We start from the raw sequence: 24,996 nt of genomic DNA, 5'->3' as shown, positions 1-24,996 counted from the left end.
TAGGTCCCCATGCAGACTATCAGCCAGCACGGTGTCACATTTGCAGCTGCTTTCCTGTGGGAGCTATCTTCAATACCACACTTTTTCTCCTCAGCTCCATCTGTAAAAAATACATTTTGTCTATTCAGTTATGCCGCTGAGTATGGGAGCTACAAGAAAGCAGGAAGGCAGACCCCAGCTACAGAAGTAAGTAGATCCCAATGCAGTCTATCAGTAAGCACGGTGTCAACATTTGCAGCAGCTTTCCTGTGGGAGCTATCTTCAATACCACACTTTTTTTCCTCAGCTCTCTTTGAAAAAATACATTTCTATGTTAAGGTATACCACTGATTATGGGAGCTACAAGAAAGCAGGAAGGCAGACCCCAGCTACAGTAGTAAGTAGGTCCCCATGCAGTCTATCAGCCACAACGGTGTCGCATTTGCAGCTGCTTTCCTGTCAGAGCTATCTTCAATACCACACTTTTTCTTTTCAGCTCCCATTGAAAAAATACATGTGTCTGTTAAGGTATACCACTGAGTATGGGAGCTACAAGAAAGCAGGAAGGCAGATCCCAGCTACAGTAGTAAGTAGGTCCGCATACAGTCTATCAGCCAGCATGGTGTCACATTTGCAGCTGTTTTCCTGTGAGAGCTATCTTCAATACCACACTTTTTCTCCTCAGCTCCATCTGAAAAAAATACATTTTGTCTCTTAAGTTATACCACTGAGTATGGGAGGTACAAGAAAGCAGGAAGGTAGATCCCAGCTACAGTATTAAGTAGGTCCCCATGCAGTCTAGCAGCCAGCACGGTGTCACATTTGCAGCTGCTTTCGTGTGGGAGCTATCTTCAATACCACACTTTTTCTCCTCAGCTCCCATTGAAAAAAATACATTTTGTCTGTTAAGTTATACCACTGTGTATGGGAGCTACAAGAAAGCAGGAAGGCAGACCCCAGTTACAGTAGTAAGTAGGACCCCATGCAGTCTAGCAGGCAGTACGGCGTCACATTTGCAACTCCTTTCTTGTGGGACCTATCTTCAATACCACACTTTTTCTCCTCAGCTCCCATTGAAAGAATACATTTGTCATTTAAGGTATACCACTGAGTATGGGAGCTACAAGAAAGCAGGAAGGCAGACCCCAACTACAGTAGTAACTAAGTCCCCATGCAGTCTATCAGCCAGCACGGTGCCACATTTGCAGCTGCTTTCCTGTCGGAGCTATCTTCAATACCACACTTTTTCTCCTCAGCTCCATCTGAAAAAAATACATTTTGTCTATTAAGTTATACTGCTGAGTATGGGAGCTACAAGAAAGCAGGAAGGCAGACCCCTGCTACAGTAGTAAGTAGGTCCCCATGCAGTCTATCAGCCAGCACGGTGTCACATTTGCAGCTGCTTTCTTGTCGGACCTATCTTCAATACCACACTTTTTCTCCTGAGCACTCATTGAAAAAAATACATGTGTCTGTTAAGGTATACCACTGAGTATGGGAGCTACAAAAAAGCAGGAGGGCAGACCCCAGCTACAGTAGTAAGTAGGTCCCCATGCAGTCTATCAGGCAGCTCGGTGTCACATTTGCAGCTGCTTTCCTGTGGGAGCTATCTTCAATACCACACTTTTTCTCCTCAGCTCCCATTGAAAAAATACATTGTGTCTGTTAAGGTAAACCACTGAGTATGGGAGCTACAAGAAAGCAGGAAGGCAGACCCCAACTACAGTACTTAGTAGTTCCCCATGCAGTCTATCAGCCAGCACGGTGTCACATTTGCAGCTGCTTTCCTGTGAGAGCTATCTTCAATACCACACTTTTTCTCCTCAGTCCCATTGAAAAAATACATTTCTATGTTAAGGTATACCACTGAGTATGGGAGCTACAAGAAAGCAGGAAGGCAGATCCCAGTTACAGTAGTAAGTAGGTCCCCATGCAGTCTATCAGGCAGCACGGTGTCACATTTGCAGCTGCTTTCCTGTGGGAGCTATCTTCAATACCATACTTTTTCTCCTCAACTCCATCTGAAAAAAATACATTCTGTCTATTAAGTTATACCGCTGAGTATGGGAGCTACAAGACAGCAGGAAGGCAGACCCCAGCTACAGTAGTAAGTAGGTCCCCATGCAGGCTATCAGCCATCACGGTGTCACATTTGCAGCTGCTTTCCTGTAGGAGCTATCTTCAATACCACACTTTTTCTTTTCAGCTCCCATTGAAAAAAATACATTTTATCTGTTAAGTTATACCTCTGAGTATGGGACCTACCAGAAAGCAAGAAGGCAGACCCCAGCTACAGTAGTAAGTAGGTCCCCATGCAGTCTATCAGCCAGCACGGTGTCACATTTGCAACTGCTTTCCTGTCGGAGCTATCTTCAATACCACACTTTTTTTCCTCATCTCCCTTTAAAAAAATACATTTCTATGTTAAGGTATACCACTGAGTATGGGAGCTACAAGAAAGCAGGAAGGTACACCCCAGCTACAGTAGTAAGTAGGTCCCCATGCAGTCTATCAGCCAGCACGGTGTCACATTTGCAGCTGCTTTCCTGTGGGAGCTATCTTCAATACCGTACTTTTTCTCCTCAACTCCATCTGAAAAAAATACATTCTGTCTATTAAGTTATACCGCTGAGTATGGGATCTACAAGACAGCCGGAAGGCAGACCCCAGCTACAGTAGTAAGTAGGTCCCCATGCAGGCTATCAGCCATGACGGTGTCACATTTGCAACTGCTTTCCTGTCGGAGCTATCTTCAATACCACACTTTTTCTCCTCATCTCCCATTGAAAAAATACATTGTGTCTGTTAAGGTACAACACTGAGTATGGGAGCTACAAGAAAGCAGGAAGGCAGACCCCAGCTACAGTAGTAAGTAGGTCCCCATGCAGTCTATCAGTAAGCACGGTGTCAAATTTGCAGCTGCTTTCCTGTGGGAGCTATCTTCAATAAGACACTTTTTCTCCTCAGCTCCCATTGAAAAAATACATGTGTCTGTTAAGTTATACCACTGAGTATGGGAGCTACAAGAAAGCAGGAAGGCAGACCCCAGCTACAGTAGTAAATAGCTCCCCATGGAGTCTATCAGCCAGCACGGTGTCACATTTGCAGCTGCTTTCCTGTGGGAGCTATCTTCAATACCACACTTTTTCTCCTCAGCTCCCTTTGAAATAAATACATTTTGTCGGTTAGCTTATAGCGCTGCGTATAGGAGCTACAAGAAAGCAGGAAGGCAGACCCCAGCTACAGTAGTAAGTAGGTCCCCATGCAGTCTGTCAGCCAGCACAGTGTCACATTTGCAGCTGCTTTCCTGTGGGAGCTATCTTCAATACCACACTTTTTCTGTTCAGCTCCCATAGAAAAAATACATTGTGTCTGTTAACGTATACCACTAAGTATGGCAGCTACAAGAAAGCAGGAAGGTAGACCCCAGCTACAGTAGTAAGTAGTTCCCCATGCAGTGTAGCAGGCAGTATGGCATCACATTTGCAGCTCCTTTCCTGTGGGAGCTATCTTCAATACCACACTTTTTCTGTTCACCTCCCAAGAAAAAACACATTTGTCTCTTTAGGTATACAACTGAGTATGGGAGCTACAAGAAAGCAGGAAGACAGACCCCAGCTACAGTAGTAAGTAGGTCCCCATGTAGTCTAGCAGCCAGCACGGTGTCACATTTGCAGCTGCTTTCCTGTGGGAGCTATCTTCTATACCACACTTTTTTTCCTCAGCTCCCTTTGAAAAAATACATTTCTATGTTAAGGTATACAACTGAGTATGGGAGCTACAAGAAAGCAGGAAGGCAGACCCCAGCTACAGTAGTAAGTAGGGCCCCATGCAGTCTATCAGCCAGCACGGTGTCACATTTGCAGCTGCTTTCCTGTGGGAGCTATCTTCAATACCACACTTTTTCTCCTCAGCTGTCTTTGAAATAAATACATTTTGTCGGTTAGGTTATACCACTGCGTATAGGAGCTACAAGAAAGCAGGAAGGCAGACCCCAGCTACAGTAGTAAGTAGGTCCCCATGCAGTCTACCACCAAGCATGGTGTCACATTTGCAGCTGCTTTCCTGTGGGAGCTATCTTCAATACCACACTTTTTCTTCTCAGCTCCCATTGAAAAAATACATGTGTCTGTTAAGGTATACCACTGAGTATGGGAGCTACAAGAAAGCAGGAAGGTAGACCCCAGCTACAGTAGTAAGTAGGTCCCCATGCAGACTATCAGACAGCACGGTGTCACATTTGCAGCTGCTTTCCTGTGGGAGCTATCTTCAATATCACACTTTTTCTCCTGAGCTCCATCTGTAAAAAATACATTTTGTCTATTAAGTTATGCCACTGAGTATGGGAGCTACAAGACAGCAGGAAGGCAGACCCCAGCTACAGAAGTAAGTAGGTCCCAATGCAGTCTATCAGTAAGCACGGTGTCAACATTTGCAGCTGCTTTCCTGTCTGAGCTGTCTTCAATAAAACACTTTTTTTCCTCAGCTCTCTTTGAAAAAATACATTTCTATGTTAAGGTATACCACTGAGTATGGGAGCTACAAGAAAGCAGGAAGGCAGATCCCAGCTACAGTAGTAAGTAGGTCCCCATGCAGTCTATCAGCCAGCACGGTGTCACATTTGCAGCTGCTTTCCTGTGGGAGCTATCTTCAATACCACACTTTTTCTCCTCAGCTCCCATTGAAAGAATACATTTGTCACTTAAGGTATACCACTGAGTATGGGAGCTACAAGAAAGCAGGAAGGCAGACCCCAGCTACAGTAGTAAGTAGGGCCCCATGCAGTCTATCAGCCAGCACGGTGTCACATTTGCAGCTGCTTTCCTGTGGGAGCTATCTTCAATACCACACTTTTTCTCCTCAGCTGTCTTTGAAATAAATACATTTTGTCGGTTAGGTTATACCACTGCGTATAGGAGCTACAAGAAAGCAGGAAGGCAGACCCCAGCTACAGTAGTAAGTAGGTCCCCATGCAGTCTACCACCAAGCATGGTGTCACATTTGCAGCTGCTTTCCTGTGGGAGCTATCTTCAATACCACACTTTTTCTTCTCAGCTCCCATTGAAAAAATACATGTGTCTGTTAAGGTATACCACTGAGTATGGGAGCTACAAAAAAGCAGGAAGGTAGACCCCAGCTACAGTAGTAAGTAGGTCCCCATGCAGTCTATCAGCCAGCACGGTGTCACATTTGCAGCTGCTTTCCTGTGGGAGCTATCTTCAATATCACACTTTTTCTCCTCAGCTTCATCTGTAAAAAATACATTTTGTCTATTAAGTTATGCCGCTGAGTATGGGAGCTACAAGACAGCAGGAAGGCAGACCCCAGCTACAGAAGTAAGTAGGTCCCAATGCAGTCTATCAGTAAGCACGGTGTCAACATTTGCAGCTGCTTTCCTGTGTGAGCTATCTTCAATACCACACTTTTTTTTCCTCAGCTCTCTTTGAAAAAATACATTTCTATGTTAAGGTATACCACTGAGTATGGGAGCTACAAGAAAGCAGGAAGGCAGACCCCAGCTACAGTAGTAAGTAGGTCCCCATGCAGTCTATCAGCCAGCACGGTGTCACATTTGCAGCTGCTTTCCTGTGGGAGCTATCTTCAATATCACACTTTTTCTCCTCAGCTCCCATTGAAAGAATACATTTGTCACTTAAGGTATACCACTGAGTATGGGAGCTACAAGAAAGCAGGAAGGCAGATCCCAGCTACAGTAGTAAGTAGGTCCCCATGCAGTCTATCAGCCAGCACGGTGTCACATTTGCAGGTGCTTTCCTGTGGGAGCTATCTTCAATACCACACTTTTTCTCCTCAGCTCCATCTGAAAAAAATACATTTTGTCTATTAAGTTATACTGCTGACTATGGGAGCTAAAAGAAAGCAGGAAGGCAGACGCCAGCTACAGTAGTAAGTAGGTCCCCATGCAGTCTATCAGCCACAACGGTGTCACATTTGCAGCTGCTTTCCTGTCAGAGCTATCTTCAATACCACACTTTTTCTGTTCAGCTCCCATTGAAAAAATACATGTGTCTGTTAAGGTATACCACTGAGTATGGGAGCTACAAGAAAGCAGGAAGGCAGATCCCAGCTACAGTAGTAAGTAGGTCCGCATGCAGTCTATCAGCCAGCATGGTGTTACATTTGCAGCTGCTTTCCTGTGAGAGCTATCTTCAATACCACACTTTTTCTCCTCAGCTCCATCTGAAAAAAATACATTTTGTCTCTTAAGTTATACCACTGAGTATGGGAGGTACAAGAAAGCAGGAAGGTAGATCCCAGCTACAGTAGTAAGTAGGTCCCCATGCAGTCTAGCAGCCAGCACGGTGTCACATTTGCAGCTGCTTTTGTGTGGGAGCTATCTTCAATACCACACTTTTTCTCCTCAGCTCCCATTGAAAAAAATACATTTTGTCTGTTAAGTTATACCACTGTGTATGGGAGCTACAAGAAAGCAGGAAGGCAGACCCCAACTACAGTAGTAAGTAAGTCCCCATGCAGTCTATCAGCCAGCACGGTGTCACATTTGCAGCTGATTTCATGTGGGAGCTATTTTCAATACCACAATCTTTTTCTCCTCAGCTCCCATTGAAAAAATACATGTGTCTGTAAATTTATACCACTGAGTATGGGAGCTACAAGAAAGCAGGAAGGCAGACCCCAACTACAGTAGTAAGTAAGTCCCCATGCAGTCTATCAGCCAGCACGGTGTCACATTTGCAGCTGATTTCATGTGGGAGCTATTTTCAATACCACAATCTTTTTCTCCTCAGCTCCCATTGAAAAAATACATGTGTCTGTAAATTTATACCACTGAGTATGGGAGCTACAAGAAAGCAGGAAGGCAGACCCCAGCTACAGTAGTAAGTAGGTCCCCATGCAGTCTATCAGCCAGCACGGTGCCACATTTGCAGCTGCTTTCCTGTCGGACCTGTCTTCAATACCACACTTTTTCTCCTCAGCTCCATCTGAAAAAAATACATTTTGTCTATTAAGTTATACTGCTGAGTATGGGAGCTACAAGAAAGCAGGAAGGCAGACCCCTGCTACAGTAGTAAGTAGGTCCCCATGCAGTCTATCAGCCAGCACGGTGTCACATTTGCAGCTGCTTTCTTGTCGGACCTATCTTCAATACCACACTTTTTCTCCTGAGCACTCATTGAAAAAAATACATGTGTCTGTTAAGGTATACCACTGATTATGGGAGCTACAAGAAAGCAGAAAGGCAGACCCCAGCTACAGTAGTAAGTATGTCCCAATGTAGTCTATCAGCCAGCACGGTGTCACATTTGCAGCTGCTTTCCTGTGGGAGCTATCTTCAATACCACACTTTTTCTCCTCAACTCCATCTGAAAAAAATACATTTTTTCTATTAAGTTATACCGCTGAGTATGGGAGCTACAAGACAGCAGGAAGGCAGACGCCAGCTACAGTAGTAAGTAGGTCCCCATGCAGTCTATCAGACAGCACGGTGTCACATTTGCAGCTGCTTTCCTGTGGGAGCTATCTTCAATACCACACTTTTTCTGTTCAGCTCCCATAGAAAAAATACATTGTGTCTGTTAACGTATACCACTGAGTATGGGAGCTACAAGAAAGCAGGAAGGCAGACCCCAGCTACAGTAGTAAGTAGGGCCCCATGCAGTCTATCAGCCAGCACGGTGTCACATTTGCAGCTGCTTTCCTGTGGGAGCTATCTTCAATACCACACTTTTTCTGTTCAGCTCCCATTGAAAAAATACATGTGTCTGTTAAGTTATGCCACTGAGTATGGGAGCTATAAGAAAGCAGGAAGGCACACGCCAGCTACAGTAGTAAGTAGGTCCCCATGCAGTCTATCAGCCAGAACGCTGTCACATTTGCAGCTGCTTTCCTGTGGGAGCTATCTTCAGTAACACACTTTTTCTGTTCAGCTCCCATAGAAAAAATACATTCTGTCTCTTAAGTTATACCACTGAGTATGGGAGCTACAAGAAAGCAGGAAGGCAGACCCCATTTACATTAGTAAGTAGGTCCCCATACAGTCTATCAGCCAGCACGGTGTCAAATTTGCAGTTGCTTTCCTGTCGGACCTATCTTCAATACCACACTTTTTCTCCTGAGCACTCATTGAAAAATATACATGTGTCTGTTAAGGTATACCACTGATTATGGGAGCTACAAGAAAGCAGGAAGGCAGAGCCCAGCTACAGTAGTAAGTAGGTCCCCATGCAGTCTATCAGCCAGCACGGTGTTACATTTGCAACTGCTTTCCTGTCGGAGCTATCTTCAATACCACACTTTTTTTCCTCATCTCCCTTTGAAAAAATACATTTCTATGTCAAGGTATACCACTGAGTATGGGAACTACAAGAAAGCAGGAAGGCAGACCCCAGCTAAAGTAGTAAGTAGGTCCCCATGCAGTCTATCAGCCATCACGGTGCCACATTTGCAGCTGCTTTCCTGTGGGAGCTATCTTCAATACCACACTTTTTCTGTTCAGCTCCCATTGAAAAAAATACATGTGTCTGTTAAGGTATACCACTGAGTATGGGAGCTACAAGAAAGCAGGAAGGCAGACCCCAGCTACAGTAGTAAGTAGGTCCCCATGCAGTCTATCAGTCAGCACGGTGTCACATTTGCAGCTGCTTTCGTGTGGGAGCTATCTTAAATACCACTTTTTCTCCTCAGCTCCCATTGAAAAAATACATTGTGTCTGTTAACGTATACCACTGAGTATGGGAGCTACAAGAAAGCAGGAAGGCAGACCCCAGCTACAGTAGTAAATAGGTCCCCATGCAGTCTATCAGCCAGAACGGTGTCACATTTGCAGCTGCTTTCCTGTGGGAGCTATCTTCAATACCACACTTTTTCTCCTAAGCTCACATTGAAAAAATACATGTGTCTGTTAAGGTATACCACTGAATATGGGAGGTACAAGAAAGCAGGAAGGCAGATCCCAGTTACAGTAGTAAGTAGGCCCCCATGCAGTCTATCAGGCAGCACGGTGTCACATTTGCAACTGCTTTCCTGTCGGAGCTATCTTCAATACCACACTTTTTCTCCTCATCCCCCATTGAAAAAATACATTGTGTCTGTTAAGGTACACCACTGAGTATGGGAGGTACAAGAAAACAGGAAGGCAGACCCCAGCTACAGTAGTAAGTAGGTCCCCATGTAGTCTATCACTCAGTACGGTGTCACATTTGTAGCTGCTTTCCTGTGGGAGCTATCTTCAATACCACACTTTTTCTCCTCATCTCCCATTGAAAAAATACATTGTGTCTGTTAAGGTACAACACTGAGTATGGGAGGTACAAGAAAGCAGGAAGGCAGACCCCACCTACAGTAGTAAGTAGGTCCGCATGCAGTCTATCAGCCAGCATAGTGTCACATTTGCAGCTGCTTTCCTGTCGGACCTATCTTCAATACCACACTTTTTCTGTTCAGCTCCCATAGAAAAAATACATTGTGTCTGTTAACGTATACCACTGAGTATGGGAGCTACAAGAAAGCAGGAAGGCAGACCCCAGCTACAGTAGTAAGTAGGTCCCCATGCAGTCTATCAGCCAGCACGGTGTCACATTTGCAGCTGCTTTCCTGTGGGAGCTATCTTCAATACCATACTTTTTCTCCTGAACTCCATCTGAAAAAAATACATTTTGTCTATTAAGTTATACCGCTGAGTATGGGAGCTACAAGACAGCAGGAAGACAGACCCCAGCTAAGTAGTAAGTAGGTCCCCATGCAGGCTATCAGCCATCACGGTGTCACATTTGCAGCTGCTTTCCTGTAGGAGCTATCTTCAATACCACACTTTTTCTCCTCATCTCCCATTGAAAAAAATACATTTTGTCTTTTAAGTTATACCGCTGAGTATGGGAGCTACAAGAAAGCAGGAAGGCAGACCCCAGCTACAGTAGTAAGTAGGTCCCCATGCAGTCTATCAGTAAGCACGGTGTCAACATTTGCAGCTGCTTTCCTGTGGCAGCTATCTTCAATAAGACACTTTTTCTCCTCAGCTCCCATTGAAAAAATACATGTGTCTGTTAAGTTATACCACTGAGTATGGGAGCTACAAGAAAGCAGGAAGGCAGACCCCAGCTACAGTAGTAAATAGCTCCCCATGGAGTATATCAGCCAGCACGGTGTCACATTTGCAGCTGCTTTCCTGTGGGAGCTATCTTCAATACCACACTTTTTCTCCTAAGCTCACATTGAAAAAATACAGGTGTCTGTTAAGGTATACCACTGAATATGGGAGGTACAAGAAAGCAGGAAGGCAGATCCCACTTACAGTAGTAAGTAGGTCCCCATGCAGTCTATCAGGCAGCACGGTGTCACATTTGCAACTGCTTTCCTGTCGGAGCTATCTTCAATACCACACTTTTTCTCCTCATCTCCCATTGAAAAAATACATTGTGTCTGTTAAGGTACACCACTGAGTATGGGAGGTACAAGAAAGCAGGAAGGCAGACCCCAGCTACAGTAGTAAGTAGATCCCCATGGAGTCTATCAGTCAGCACGGTGTCACATTTGCAGCTGCTTTCCTGTGGGAGCTATCTTCAATACCATACTTTTTCTCCTGAACTCCATCTGAAAAAAATACATTTTGTCTATTAAGTTATACCGCTGAGTATGGGAGCTACAAGACAGCAGGAAGGCAGACCCCAGCTACAGTAGTAAGTAGGTCCCCATGCAGGCTATCAGCCATCACGGTGTCACATTTGCAGCTGCTTTCCTGTAGGAGCTATCTTCAATACCACACTTTTTCTGTTCAGCTCCCATTGAAAAAAATACATTTTGTCTGTTAAGTTATACCACTGAGTATGGTACCTACAAGAAAGCAGGAAGGCAGACCCCAGCTACAGTAGTAAGTAGGTCCCCATGCAGTCTATCAGTAAGCACGGTGTCAACATTTGCAGCTGCTTTCCTGTGGCAGCTATCTTCAATAAGACACTTTTTCTCCTCAGCTCCCATTGAAAAAATACATGTGTCTGTTAAGTTATACCACTGAGTATGGGAGCTACAAGAAAGAAGGAAGGCAGACCCCAGTTACAGTAGTAAATAGCTCCCCATGGAGTATATCAGCCAGCACGGTGTCACATTTGCAGCTGCTTTCCTGTGGGAGCTATCTTCAATACCACACTTTTTCTCCTCAGCTCCCATTGAAAAAATACATGTGTCTGTTAAGGTATACCACTGAATATGGGAGGTACAAGAAAGCAGGAAGGCAGATCCCAGTTACAGTAGTAAGTAGGTCCCCATGCAGTCTATCAGTCAGCATAGTGTCACATTTGCAGCTGCTTTCCTGTCGGACCTATCTTCAATACCACACTTTTTCTGTTCAGCTCCCATAGAAAAAATACATTGTGTCTGTTAACGTATACCACTGAGTATGGGAGCTACAAGAAAGCAGGAAGGCAGACCCCAGCTACAGTAGTAAGTAGGTCCCCATGCAGTCTATCAGCCAGAACGGTGTCACATTTGCAGCTGCTTTCCTGTCGGAGCTATCTTCAATACCACACTTTTTCTGTTCATCTCCCATTGAAAAAATACATGTGTCTGTTAAGGTATACCACTGAATATGGGAGCTACAAGAAAGCAGGAAGATAGATCCCAGCTACAGTAGTAAGTAGGTCCACATGCAGTCTATCAGCCAGCACAGTGTCTCATTTGCAGCTGCTTTCCTGTGGGAGCTATCTTCAATACCACACTTTTTCTGTTCAGCTCCCATTGAAAAAATACACGTGTCTGTTAAGTTATGCCACTGAGTATGGGAGCTATAAGAAAGCAGGAAGGCACACGCCAGCTACAGTAGTAAGTAGGTCCCCATGCAGTCTATCACCCAGCACGGTGTCACATTTGCAGCTGCTTTCCTGTGGGAGCTATCTTCAATACCACACTTTTTCTGTTCAGCTCCCATAGAAAAAATACATTGTTTCTGTTAACGTATACCACTGAGTATGGGAGCTACAAGAAAGCAGGAAGGCAGACCCCAGCTACAGTAGTAAGTAGGTCCCCATGCAGTCTATCAGCCAGCACGGTGTCACATTGGCAGGTGCTTTCCTGTGGGAGCTATCTTCAATACCACACTTTTTCTCCTCAACTCCATCTGAAAAAAATACATTTTTTCTATTAAGTTATACCGCTGAGTATGGGAGCTACAAGAAAGAAGGAAAGCAGATCCCAGTTACAGTAGTAAGTAGGTCCCCATGCAGTCTATCAGCCAGCACGGTGTCACATTTGCAGCTGCTTTCCTGTCGGAGCTATCTTCAATACCACACTTTTTCTGTTCAGCTCCCATTGAAAAAATACATGTGTCTGTTAAGGTAAACTACTGAATATGGGAGCTACAAGAAAGCAGGAAGGCAGACCCCAGCTACAGTAGTAAGTAGGTCCCCATGCAGTCTATCACCAAGCATGGTGTCACATTTGCAGCTGCTTTCCTGTGGGAGCTATCTTCAATACCACACTTTTTCTCCTCAGCTCCCATTGAAAATATACGTGTCTATTAAGGTATACCACTGAGTATGGGAGCTACAAGAAAGAAGGAAGGTACACCCCAGCTACAGTAGTAAGCAGGTCCCCATGCAGTCTATCAGCCAGCACTGTGTCACATTTGCAGCTGCTTTCCTGTGGGAGCTATCTTTAATACCATACTTTTTCTCCTCAACTTCATCTTAAAAAGAATACATTTTGTCTATTAAGTTATACCGCTGAGTATGGGAGCTACAAGACAGCAGGAAGGCAGACCCCAGCTACAGTAGTAAGTAGGTCCCCATGCAGGCTATCAGCCATCACGGTGTCACATTTGCAGCTGCTTTCCTGTAGGAGCTATCTTCAATACCACACTTTTTCTGTTCAGCTCCCTTTGAAAAAAATACATTTTGTCTGTTAAGTTATACCGCTGAGTATGGGACCTACAAGAAAGCAGGAAGGCAGACCCCAGCTACAGTAGTAAGTAGGTCCCCATGCAGTCTATCAGTAAGCACGGTGTCAACATTTGCAGCTGCTTTCCTGTGGCAGCTATCTTCAATAAGACACTTTTTCTCCTCAGCTCCCATTGAAAAAATACATGTGTCTGTTAAGTTATACCACTGAGTATGGGAGCTACAAGAAAGCAGGAAGGCAGACCCCAGCTACAGTAGTAAGTAGGTCCCCATGCAGTCTATCAGGCAACACGGTGTCACATTTGCAACTGCTTTCCTGTCGGAGCTATCTTCAATACCACACTTTTTCTCCTCATCTCCCATTGAAAAAATACATTGTGTCTGTTAAGGTACAACACTGAGTATGGGAGGTACAAGAAAGCAGGAAGGCAGACCCCAGCTACAGTAGTAAGTAGCTCCCCATGTAGTCTATCAGTCAGCACGGTGTCACATTTGCAGTAGCTTTCCTGTGGGAGCTATCTTCAATACCACACTTTTTCTCCTCATCTCCCATTGAAAAAATACATTGTGTCTGTTAAGGTACACCACTGAGTATGGGAGCTACAAGAAAGCAGGAAGGCAGACCCCAGCTACAGTAGTAAGTAGGTCCCCATGCAGTCTAGCAGGCAGTACGGCGTCACATTTGCAGCTGCTTTCCTGTGGGAGCTATCTTCAATACCACACTTTTTCTCCTCAGCTCCCATTGAAAAAATACATGTGTCTGTTAAGGTATACCACTGAATATGGGAGCTACAAGAAAGCAGGAAGGCAGATCCCAGTTACAGTAGTAAGTAGGTCCCCATGCAGTTTATCAGGCAGCACGGTGTCACATTTGCAACTGCTTTCCTGTCGGACCTATCTTCAATACCACACTTTTTCTCCTCAGCTCTCTTTGAAATAAATACATTTTGTCGGTTAGGTTATACCACTGCGTATAGGAGCTACAAGAAAGCAGGAAGGCAGACCGCAGCTACAGTAGTAAGTAGGTCCCCATGCAGTCTATCACCAAGCATGGTGTCACATTTGCAGCTGCTTTCCTGTGGGAGCTATCTTCAATACTACGCTTTTTATCCTCAGCTCCCATTGAAAAAATACATGTGTCTGTTAAGTTATGCCACTGAGTATGGGAACTATAAGAAAGCAGGAAGGCAGACCCCAGCTACAGTAGTAAGTAGGTCCGCATGCAGTCTATCAGCCAGCACAGTGTCACATTTGCAGCTGCTTTCCTTTGGGAGGTATCTTCAATACCACACTTTTTCTCCTGAGCACTCATTGAAAAAAATACATGTGTCTGTTAAGGTATACCACTGATTATGGGAGCAAAAAGAAAGCAGGAAGATAGATCCCAGCTACAGTAGTAAGTAGGTCCCCATGCAGGCTATCAGCCAGCACGGTGTCACATTTGCAGCTGCTTTCCTGTGGGAGCTATCTTCAATACCACACTTTTTCTGTTCAGCTCCCATAGAAAAAATACATTGTGTCTGTTAACGTATACCACTGAGTATGGGAGCTACAAGAAAGCAGGAAGGCAGACCCCAGCTACAGTAGTAAGTAGGTCCCCATGCAGTCTATCAGCCAGAACGGTGTCACATCTGCAGCTGCTTTCCTGTCAGAGCTATCTTCAATACAACACTTTTTCTATTCAGCTCCCATTGAAAAAATACATGTGTCTGTTAAGGTATACCACTGAATATGGGAGCTACAAGAAAGCAGGAAGGCAGACCCCATCTACAGTAGTAAGTAGGTCCCCATGCAGTCTATCACCAAGCACGGTGTCACATTTGCAGCTGCTTTCCTGTGGGAGCTATCTTCAATACCACACTTTTTCTCCTCAGCTCCCATTTAAAAAATACGTGTCTGTTAATGCATACCACTGAGTATGGGAGCTACAAGAAAGCAGGAAGGAAGACGCCATCTACAGTAGTAAGTAGGTCCCCATGCAGTCTATCAGCCAGCACGGTGTCACATTTGCAGGTGCTTTCCTGTGGGAGCTATCTTCAATACCACACTTTTTCTCCTCAACTCCATCTGAAAAAAATACATTTTTTCTATTAAGTTATACCGCTGAGTATGGGAGCTACAAGACAGCAGGAAGGCAGACCCCAGCTACAGTAGTAAGTAGGTCCCCATGCAGTCTATCAGCCAGCACGGTGTCACATTTGCAACTGCTTTCCTGTCGGAGCTATCTTCAATACCACACTTTTTCTCCTCATCTCCCATTGAAAAAATACATTGTGTCTGTTAAGGTACACCACTGAGTATGGGAGGTACAAGAAAGCAGGAAGGCAGATCCCAGCAACAGTAGTAAGTAGGTCCCCATGCAGTCTATCAGTCAGCACGGTGTCACATTTGTAGCTGCTTTCCTGGGGGAGCTATCTTCAATACAACACTTTCTCTCCTCAGCTCCCATTGAAAAAATACATGTGTCTTTTAAGGTATACAGCTGAGTATGGGAGCTACAAGAAAGCAGGAAGGCAGACCCTGGCTACAGTAGTAAGTAGGTCCCCATGCAGTCTATCAGCCAGCACGGTGCCACATTTGCAGCTGCTTTCCTGTGGGAGCTATCTTCAATACCACACTTTTTCTCCTCAGCTCCATCTGAAAAAAATACATTTTTTCTATTAAGTTATACTGTTGAGTATGGGAGCTACAAGAAAGCAGGAAGGCAGACACCTGCTACAGTAGCAAGTAGGTCCCCATGCAGTCTATCAGCCAGCACGGTGTCACATTTGCAGCTGCTTTCCTGTCGGAGCTATCTTCAGTACCACACTTTTTCTGTTCATCTCCCATTGAAAAAATACATGTGTCTGTTAAGGTATACCACTGATTATGGGAGCAAAAAGAAAGTAGGAAGATAGATCCCAGCTACAGTAGTAAGTAGGTTCCCATGCAGTCTATCAGCCAGCACAGTGTCTCATTTGCAGCTGCTTTCCTGTGGGAGCTATCTTCAATACCACACTTTTTCTGTTTAGCTCCCATTGAAAAAATACATGTGTGTGTTAAGTTATGCCACTGAGTATGGGAGCTATAAGAAAGCAGGAAGGCAGACGCCAGCTACAGTAGTAAGTAGGTCCCCATGCAGTCTATCAGGCAGCACGGTGTCACATTTGCAGCTGCTTTCCTGTGGGAGCTATCTTCAATACCACACTTTTTCTGTTCAGCTCCCATAGAAAAAATACATTGTGTCTGTTAACGTATACCACTGAGTATGGGAGCTACAAGAAAGCAGGAAGGCAGACCCCAGCTACAGTAGTAAGTAGATCCCCATGCAGTCTATCAGCCAGCACGGTTTCACATTTGCAGCTGCTTTTCTGTCGGAGCTATCTTCAATACAACACTTTTTCTGTTCAGCTCCCATTGAAAAAATACATGTGTCTGTTAAGGTATACCACTGAATATGGGAGCTACAAGAAAGCAGGAAGGCAGATGCCAGCTAGAGTAGTAAGTAGGTCCCCATGCAGTCTATCAGCCAGCACGGTGTCACATTTGCAGGTGCTTTCCTGTGGGAGCTATCTTCAATACCACACTATTTCTCCTCAACTCCATCTGAAAAAAATACATTTTTTCTATTAAGTTATACCGCTGATTATGGAAGCTACAAGACAGCAGGAAGGCAGACCCCAGCTACAGTAGTAAGTAGGTCCCCATGCAGTCTATCAGCCAGCACGGTGTCACATTTGCAGCTGCTTTCCTGTTGGAGCTATCTTCAATACCACACTTTTTCTCCTGAGCACTCATTGAAAAAAATACATTTTTTCTATTAAGTTATACCGCTGAGTATGGGAACTACAAGACAGCAGGAAGGCAGACCCCAGCTACAATAGTAAGTAGGTCCCCATGCAGTCTATCAGCCAGCACGGTGTCACATTTGCAGCTGCTTTCCTGTGGGAGCTATCTTCAATACCACACTTTTTCTGTTCAGCTCCCATTGAAAAAATACATGTGTCTGTTAAGTTATGCCACTGAGTATGGGAGCTATAAGAAAGCAGGAAGGCAGACGCCAGCTACAGTAGTAAGTAGGTCCCCATGCAGTCTATCAGACAGCACGGTGTCACATTTGCAGCTGCTTTCCTGTGGGAGTTATCTTCAATACCACACTTTTTCTGTTCAGCTCCCATAGAAAAAATACATTGTGTCTGTTAACGTATACCACTGAGTATGGGAGCTACAAGAAAGCAGGAAGGCAGACCCCAGCTACAGTAGTAAGTAGGGCCCCATGCAGTCTATCAGCCAGCACGGTGTCACATTTGCAGCTGCTTTCCTGTGGGAGCTATCTTCAATACCACACTTTTTCTGTTCAGCTCCCATTGAAAAAATACATGTGTCTGTTAAGTTATGCCACTGAGTATGGGAGCTATAAGAAAGCAGGAAGGCACACGCCAGCTACAGTAGTAAGTAGGTCCCCATGCAGTCTATCAGCCAGAACGCTGTCACATTTGCAGCTGCTTTCCTGTGGGAGCTATCTTCAGTAACACACTTTTTCTGTTCAGCTCCCATAGAAAAAATACATTCTGTCTCTTAAGTTATACCACTGAGTATGGGAGCTACAAGAAAGCAGGAAGGCAGACCCCATTTACATTAGTAAGTAGGTCCCCATACAGTCTATCAGCCAGCACGGTGTCAAATTTGCAGCTGCTTTCCTGTGGGAGCTATCTTCAATACCACACTTTTTCTCCTAAGCTCACATTGAAAAAATACATGTGTCTGTTAAGGTATACCACTGAATATGGGAGGTACAAGAAAGCAGGAAGGCAGATCCCAGTTACAGTAGTAAGTAGGCCCCCATGCAGTCTATCAGGCAGCACGGTGTCACGTTTGCAACTGCTTTCCTGTCGGAGCTATCTTCAATACCACACTTTTTCTCCTCATCCCCCATTGAAAAAATACATTGTGTCTGTTAAGGTACACCACTGAGTATGGGAGGTACAAGAAAACAGGAAGGCAGACCCCAGCTACAGTAGTAAGTAGGTCCCCATGTAGTCTATCAGTCAGTACGGTGTCACATTTGTAGCTGCTTTCCTGTGGGAGCTATCTTCAATACCATACTTTTTCTCCTGAACTCCATCTGAAAAAAATACATTTTGTCTATTAAGTTATACCGCTGAGTATGGGAGCTACAAGACAGCAGGAAGACAGACCCCAGCTAAGTAGTAAGTAGGTCCCCATGCAGGCTATCAGCCATCACGGTGTCACATTTGCAGCTGCTTTCCTGTAGGAGCTATCTTCAATACCACACTTTTTCTCCTCATCTCCCATTGAAAAAAATACATTTTGTCTGTTAAGTTATACCGCTGAGTATGGGACCTACAAGAAAGCAGGAAGGCAGACCCCAGCTACAGTAGTAAGTAGGTCCCCATGCAGTCTATCAGTAAGCACGGTGTCAACATTTGCAGCTGCTTTCCTGTGGCAGCTATCTTCAATAAGACACTTTTTCTCCTCAGCTCCCATTGAAAAAATACATGTGTCTGTTAAGTTATACCACTGAGTATGGGAGCTACAAGAAAGCAGGAAGGCAGACCCCAGCTACAGTAGTAAATAGCTCCCCATGGAGTATATCAGCCAGCACGGTGTCACATTTGCAGCTGCTTTCCTGTGGGAGCTATCTTCAATACCACACTTTTTCTCCTAAGCTCACATTGAAAAAATACAGGTGTCTGTTAAGGTATACCACTGAATATGGGAGGTACAAGAAAGCAGGAAGGCAGATCCCACTTACAGTAGTAAGTAGGTCCCCATGCAGTCTATCAGGCAGCACGGTGTCACATTTGCAACTGCTTTCCTGTCGGAGCTATCTTCAATACCACACTTTTTCTCCTCATCTCCCATTGAAAAAATACATTGTGTCTGTTAAGGTACACCACTGAGTATGGGAGGTACAAGAAAGCAGGAAGGCAGACCCCAGCTACAGTAGTAAGTAGATCCCCATGGAGTCTATCAGTCAGCACGGTGTCACATTTGCAGCTGCTTTCCTGTGGGAGCTATCTTCAATACCATACTTTTTCTCCTGAACTCCATCTGAAAAAAATACATTTTGTCTATTAAGTTATACTGCTGAGTATGGGAGCTACAAGACAGCAGGAAGGCAGACCCCAGCTACAGTAGTAAGTAGGTCCCCATGCAGGCTATCAGCCATCACGGTGTCACATTTGCAGCTGCTTTCCTGTAGGAGCTATCTTCAATACCACACTTTTTCTGTTCAGCTCCCATTGAAAAAAATACATTTTGTCTGTTAAGTTATACCACTGAGTATGGGACCTACAAGAAAGCAGGAAGGCAGACCCCAGCTACAGTAGTAAGTAGGTCCCCATGCAGTCTATCAGTAAGCACGGTGTCAACATTTGCAGCTGCTTTCCTGTGGCAGCTATCTTCAATAAGACACTTTTTCTCCTCAGCTCCCATTGAAAAAATACATGTGTCTGTTAAGTTATACCACTGAGTATGGGAGCTACAAGAAAGCAGGAAGGCAGACCCCAGCTACAGTAGTAAATAGCTCCCCATGGAGTATATCAGCCAGCACGGTGTCACATTTGCAGCTGCTTTCCTGTGGGAGCTATCTTCAATACCACACTTTTTCTCCTCAGCTCCCATTGAAAAAATACATGTGTCTGTTAAGGTATACCACTGAATATGGGAGGTACAAGAAAGCAGGAAGGCAGATCCCAGTTACAGTAGTAAGTAGGTCCCCATGCAGTCTATCAGTCAGCATAGTGTCACATTTGCAGCTGCTTTCCTGTCGGACCTATCTTCAATACCACACTTTTTCTGTTCAGCTCCCATAGAAAAAATACATTGTGTCTGTTAACGTATACCACTGAGTATGGGAGCTACAAGAAAGCAGGAAGGCAGACCCCAGCTACAGTAGTAAGTAGGTCCCCATGCAGTCTATCAGCCAGAACGGTGTCACATTTGCAGCTGCTTTCCTGTCGGAGCTATCTTCAATACCACACTTTTTCTGTTCATCTCCCATTGAAAAAATACATGTGTCTGTTAAGGTATACCACTGAATATGGGAGCTACAAGAAAGCAGGAAGATAGATCCCAGCTACAGTAGTAAGTAGGTCCACATGCAGTCTATCAGCCAGCACAGTGTCTCATTTGCAGCTGCTTTCCTGTGGGAGCTATCTTCAATACCACACTTTTTCTGTTCAGCTCCCATTGAAAAAATACATGTGTCTGTTAAGTTATGCCACTGAGTATGGGAGCTATAAGAAAGCAGGAAGGCACACGCCAGCTACAGTAGTAAGTAGGTCCCCATGCAGTCTATCACCCAGCACGGTGTCACATTTGCAGCTGCTTTCCTGTGGGAGCTATCTTCAATACCACACTTTTTCTGTTCAGCTCCCATAGAAAAAATACATTGTTTCTGTTAACGTATACCACTGAGTATGGGAGCTACAAGAAAGCAGGAAGGCAGACCCCAGCTACAGTAGTAAGTAGGTCCCCATGCAGTCTATCAGTCAGAATGGTGTCACATTTGCAGCTGCTTTCCTGTCGGAGCTATCTTCAATACAACACTTTTTCTGTTCAGCTCCCATGGAAAAAATACATTTGTCTGTTAAGGTATACCACTGAATATGGGAGCTACAAGAAAGCAGGAAGGCAAACCCCAGCTACAGTAGTAAGTAGGTCCCCATGCAGTCTATCACCAAGCATGGTGTCACATTTGCAGCTGCTTTCCTGTGGGTGCTATCTTCAATACCACACTTTTTCTCCTCAGCTCCCATTGAAAAAATACGTGTCTGTTAAGGTATACCACTGAGTATGGGAGCTACAAGAAAGCAGGAAGGCAGACGCCACCTACAGTACTAAGTAGGTCCCCATGCAGTCTATCAGCCAGCACGGTGTCACATTTGCAGGTGCTTTCCTGTGGGAGCTATCTTCAATACCACACTTTTTCTCCTCAACTCCATCTGAAAAAAATACATTTTTTCTATTAAGTTATACCGCTGAGTATGGGAGCTACAAGAAAGCAGGAAGGCAGACCCCAGCTACAGTAGTAAGTAGGTCCCCATGCAGTCTATCAGCCAGCACGGTGTCACATTTGCAGCTGCTTTCCTGTGGGAGCTATCTTCAATACCACACTTTTTCTCCTCAACTCCATCTGAAAAAAATACATTTTGTCTATTAAGTTATACCGCTGAGTATGGGAGCTACAAGAAAGAAGGAAAGCAGATCCCAGTTACAGTAGTAAGTAGGTCCCCATGCAGTCTATCAGCCAGCACGGTGTCACATTTGCAGCTGCTTTCCTGTGGGAGCTATCTTCAATACCACACTTTTTTTCTTCAGCTCCCTTAGAAAAAATACATTTCTATGTTAAGGTATACCACTGAGTTTGGGAACTACAAGAAAGCAGGAAGGCAGACTCCAGCTAAAGTAGTAAGTAGGTCCCCATGCAGTCTATCAGCCATCACGGTGCCACATTTGCAGCTGCTTTCCTGTGGGAGCTATCTTCTATACCACACTTTTTCTGTTCAGCTCCCATTGAAAAAAATACGTGTGTCTCTTAAAGCATACCACTGAGTATGGGACCTACCAGAAAGCAAGAAGGCAGACCCCAGCTACAGTAGAAAGTAGGTCCCCATGTAGTCTATCAGGCAGCACGGTGTCACATTTGCAGCTGCTTTCCTGTGGGAGCTATCTTCAATACCACACTTTTTCTCCTCATCTCCCATTGAAAAAATACATTGTGTCTGTTAAGGTACACCACTGAGTATGGGAGCTACAAGAAAGCAGGAAGGCAGACCAAAGCTACAGTAGTAAGTAGATCCCCATGGAGTCTATCAGTCAGCACGGTGTCACATTTGCAGCTGCTTTCCTGTGGGAGCTATCTTCAATACCATACTTTTTCTCCTGAACTCCATCTGAAAAAAATACATTTTGTCTATTAAGTTATACCGCTGAGTATGGGAGCTACAAGACAGCAGGAAGGCAGACCCCAGCTACAGTAGTAAGTAGGTCCCCATGCAGGCTATCAGCCATCACGGTGTCACATTTGCAGCTGCTTTCCTGTAGGAGCTATCTTCAATACCACACTTTTTCTGTTCAGCTCCCATTGAAAAAAATACATTTTGTCTGTTAAGTTATACCACTGAGTATGGGACCTACAAGAAAGCAGGAAGGCAGACCCCAGCTACAGTAGTAAGTAGGTCCCCATGCAGTCTATCAGTAAGCACGGTGTCAACATTTGCAGCTGCTTTCCTGTGGCAGCTATCTTCAATAAGACACTTTTTCTCCTCAGCTCCCATTGAAAAAATACATGTGTCTGTTAAGTTATACCACTGAGTATGGGAGCTACAAGAAAGCAGGAAGGCAGACCCCAGCTACAGTAGTAAATAGCTCCCCATGGAGTATATCAGCCAGCACGGTGTCACATTTGCAGCTGCTTTCCTGTGGGAGCTATCTTCAATACCACACTTTTTCTCCTCAGCTCCCATTGAAAAAATACATGTGTCTGTTAAGGTATACCACTGAATATGGGAGGTACAAGAAAGCAGGAAGGCAGATCCCAGTTACAGTAGTAAGTAGGTCCCCATGCAGTCTATCAGTCAGCATAGTGTCACATTTGCAGCTGCTTTCCTGTCGGACCTATCTTCAATACCACACTTTTTCTGTTCAGCTCCCATAGAAAAAATACATTGTGTCTGTTAACGTATACCACTGAGTATGGGAGCTACAAGAAAGCAGGAAGGCAGACCCCAGCTACAGTAGTAAGTACGTCCCCATGCAGTCTATCAGCCAGAACGGTGTCACATTTGCAGCTGCTTTCCTGTCGGAGCTATCTTCAATACCACACTTTTTCTGTTCATCTCCCATTGAAAAAATACATGTGTCTGTTAAGGTATACCACTGAATATGGGAGCTACAAGAAAGCAGGAAGATAGATCCCAGCTACAGTAGTAAGTAGGTCCACATGCAGTCTATCAGCCAGCACAGTGTCTCATTTGCAGCTGCTTTCCTGTGGGAGCTATCTTCAATACCACACTTTTTCTGTTCAGCTCCCATTGAAAAAATACATGTGTCTGTTAAGTTATGCCACTGAGTATGGGAGCTATAAGAAAGCAGGAAGGCACACGCCAGCTACAGTAGTAAGTAGGTCCCCATGCAGTCTATCAGCCAGCACGGTGTCACATTTGCAGCTGCTTTCCTGTGGGAGCTATCTTCAATACCACACTTTTTCTCCTCAACTCCATCTGAAAAAAATACATTTTGTCTATTAAGTTATACCGCTGAGTATGGGAGCTACAAGAAAGAAGGAAAGCAGATCCCAGTTACAGTAGTAAGTAGGTCCCCATGCAGTCTATCAGCCAGCACGGTGTCACATTTGCAGCTGCTTTCCTGTGGGAGCTATCTTCAATACCACACTTTTTTTCTTCAGCTCCCTTAGAAAAAATACATTTCTATGTTAAGGTATACCACTGAGTTTGGGAACTACAAGAAAGCAGGAAGGCAGACTCCAGCTAAAGTAGTAAGTAGGTCCCCATGCAGTCTATCAGCCATCACGGTGCCACATTTGCAGCTGCTTTCCTGTGGGAGCTATCTTCTATACCACACTTTTTCTGTTCAGCTCCCATTGAAAAAAATACGTGTGTCTCTTAAAGCATACCACTGAGTATGGGACCTACCAGAAAGCAAGAAGGCAGACCCCAGCTACAGTAGAAAGTAGGTCCCCATGTAGTCTATCAGGCAGCACGGTGTCACATTTGCAGCTGCTTTCCTGTGGGAGCTATCTTCAATACCACACTTTTTCTCCTCATCTCCCATTGAAAAAATACATTGTGTCTGTTAAGGTACACCACTGAGTATGGGAGCTACAAGAAAGCAGGAAGGCAGACCAAAGCTACAGTAGTAAGTAGGTACCCATGCAGTCTATCAGCCAGCATAGTGTCACATTTGCAGCTGCTTTCCTGTCGGACCTATCTTCAATACCACACTTGTTCTGTTCAGCTCCCATAGAAAAAATACATTGTGTCTGTTAACGTATACCACTGAGTATGGGAGCTACAAGACAGCAGGAAGGCAGACCCCAGCTACAGTAGTAAGTAGGTCCCCATGCAGTCTATCAGCCAGCATGGTGTCACATTTGCAGCTGCTTTCCTGTCGGAGCTATCTTCAATATCACACTTTTTCTCCTGAGCACTCATTGAAAAAAATACATTTTTTCTATTAAGTTATACCGCTGAGTATGGGAGCTACAAGACAGCAGGAAGGCAGACCCCAGCTACAGTAGTAAGTAGGTCCCCATGCAGTCTATCAGCCAGCACGGTGTCACATTTGCAGTTGCTTTCCTGTGGGAGCTATCTTCAATACCACACTTTTTCTGTTCAGCTCCCATTGAAAAAATACATGTGTCTGTTAAGTTATGCCACTGAGTATGGGAACTATAAGAAAGCAGGAAGACAGACGCCAGCTACAGTAGTAAGTAGGTCCCCATGCAGTCTATCAGGCAGCACGGTGTCACATTTGCAGCTGCTTTCCTTTCGGAGCTATCTTCAATACCACACTTTTTCTGTTCAGCTCCCATTGAAAAAATACATTTTGTCTGTTAAGTTATACCGCTGAGTATGGGACCTACAAGAAAGCAGGAAAGCAGACCCTAGCTACAGTAGTAAGTAGGGCCCCATGCAGTCTATCAGCCAGCACGTTTTCAAATTTGCAGCTGCTTTCCTGTGGGAGCTATCTTCAATACCACACTTTTTCTCCTCAGCTCTCTTTGAAATAAATACATTTTGTCGGTTAGGTTATACCACTGCGTATAGGAGCTACAAGAAAGCAGGAAGGCAGACCGCAGCTACAGTAGTAAGTAGGTCCCCATGCAGTCTATCACCAAGCATGGTGTCACATTTGCAGCTGCTTTCCTGTGGGAGCTATCTTCAATACTACGCTTTTTATCCTCAGCTCCCATTGAAAAAATACATGTGTCTGTTAAGTTATGCCACTGAGTATGGGAGGTACAAGAAAGCAGGAAGGCAGACCCCAGCTACAGTAGTAAGTAGGTCCGCATGCAGTCTATCAGCCAGCACAGTGTCACATTTGCAGCTGCTTTCCTTTGGGAGCTATCTTCAATACCACACTTTTTCTGTTCAGCTCCCATAGAAAAAATACATTGTGT

This window comes from Colius striatus, chromosome W (genome assembly GCF_028858725.1).
Source record: "Colius striatus isolate bColStr4 chromosome W, bColStr4.1.hap1, whole genome shotgun sequence".
Taxonomy (NCBI): Eukaryota; Metazoa; Chordata; class Aves; order Coliiformes; family Coliidae; genus Colius; species Colius striatus.
This window is presented reverse-complemented; position numbering follows the sequence as displayed.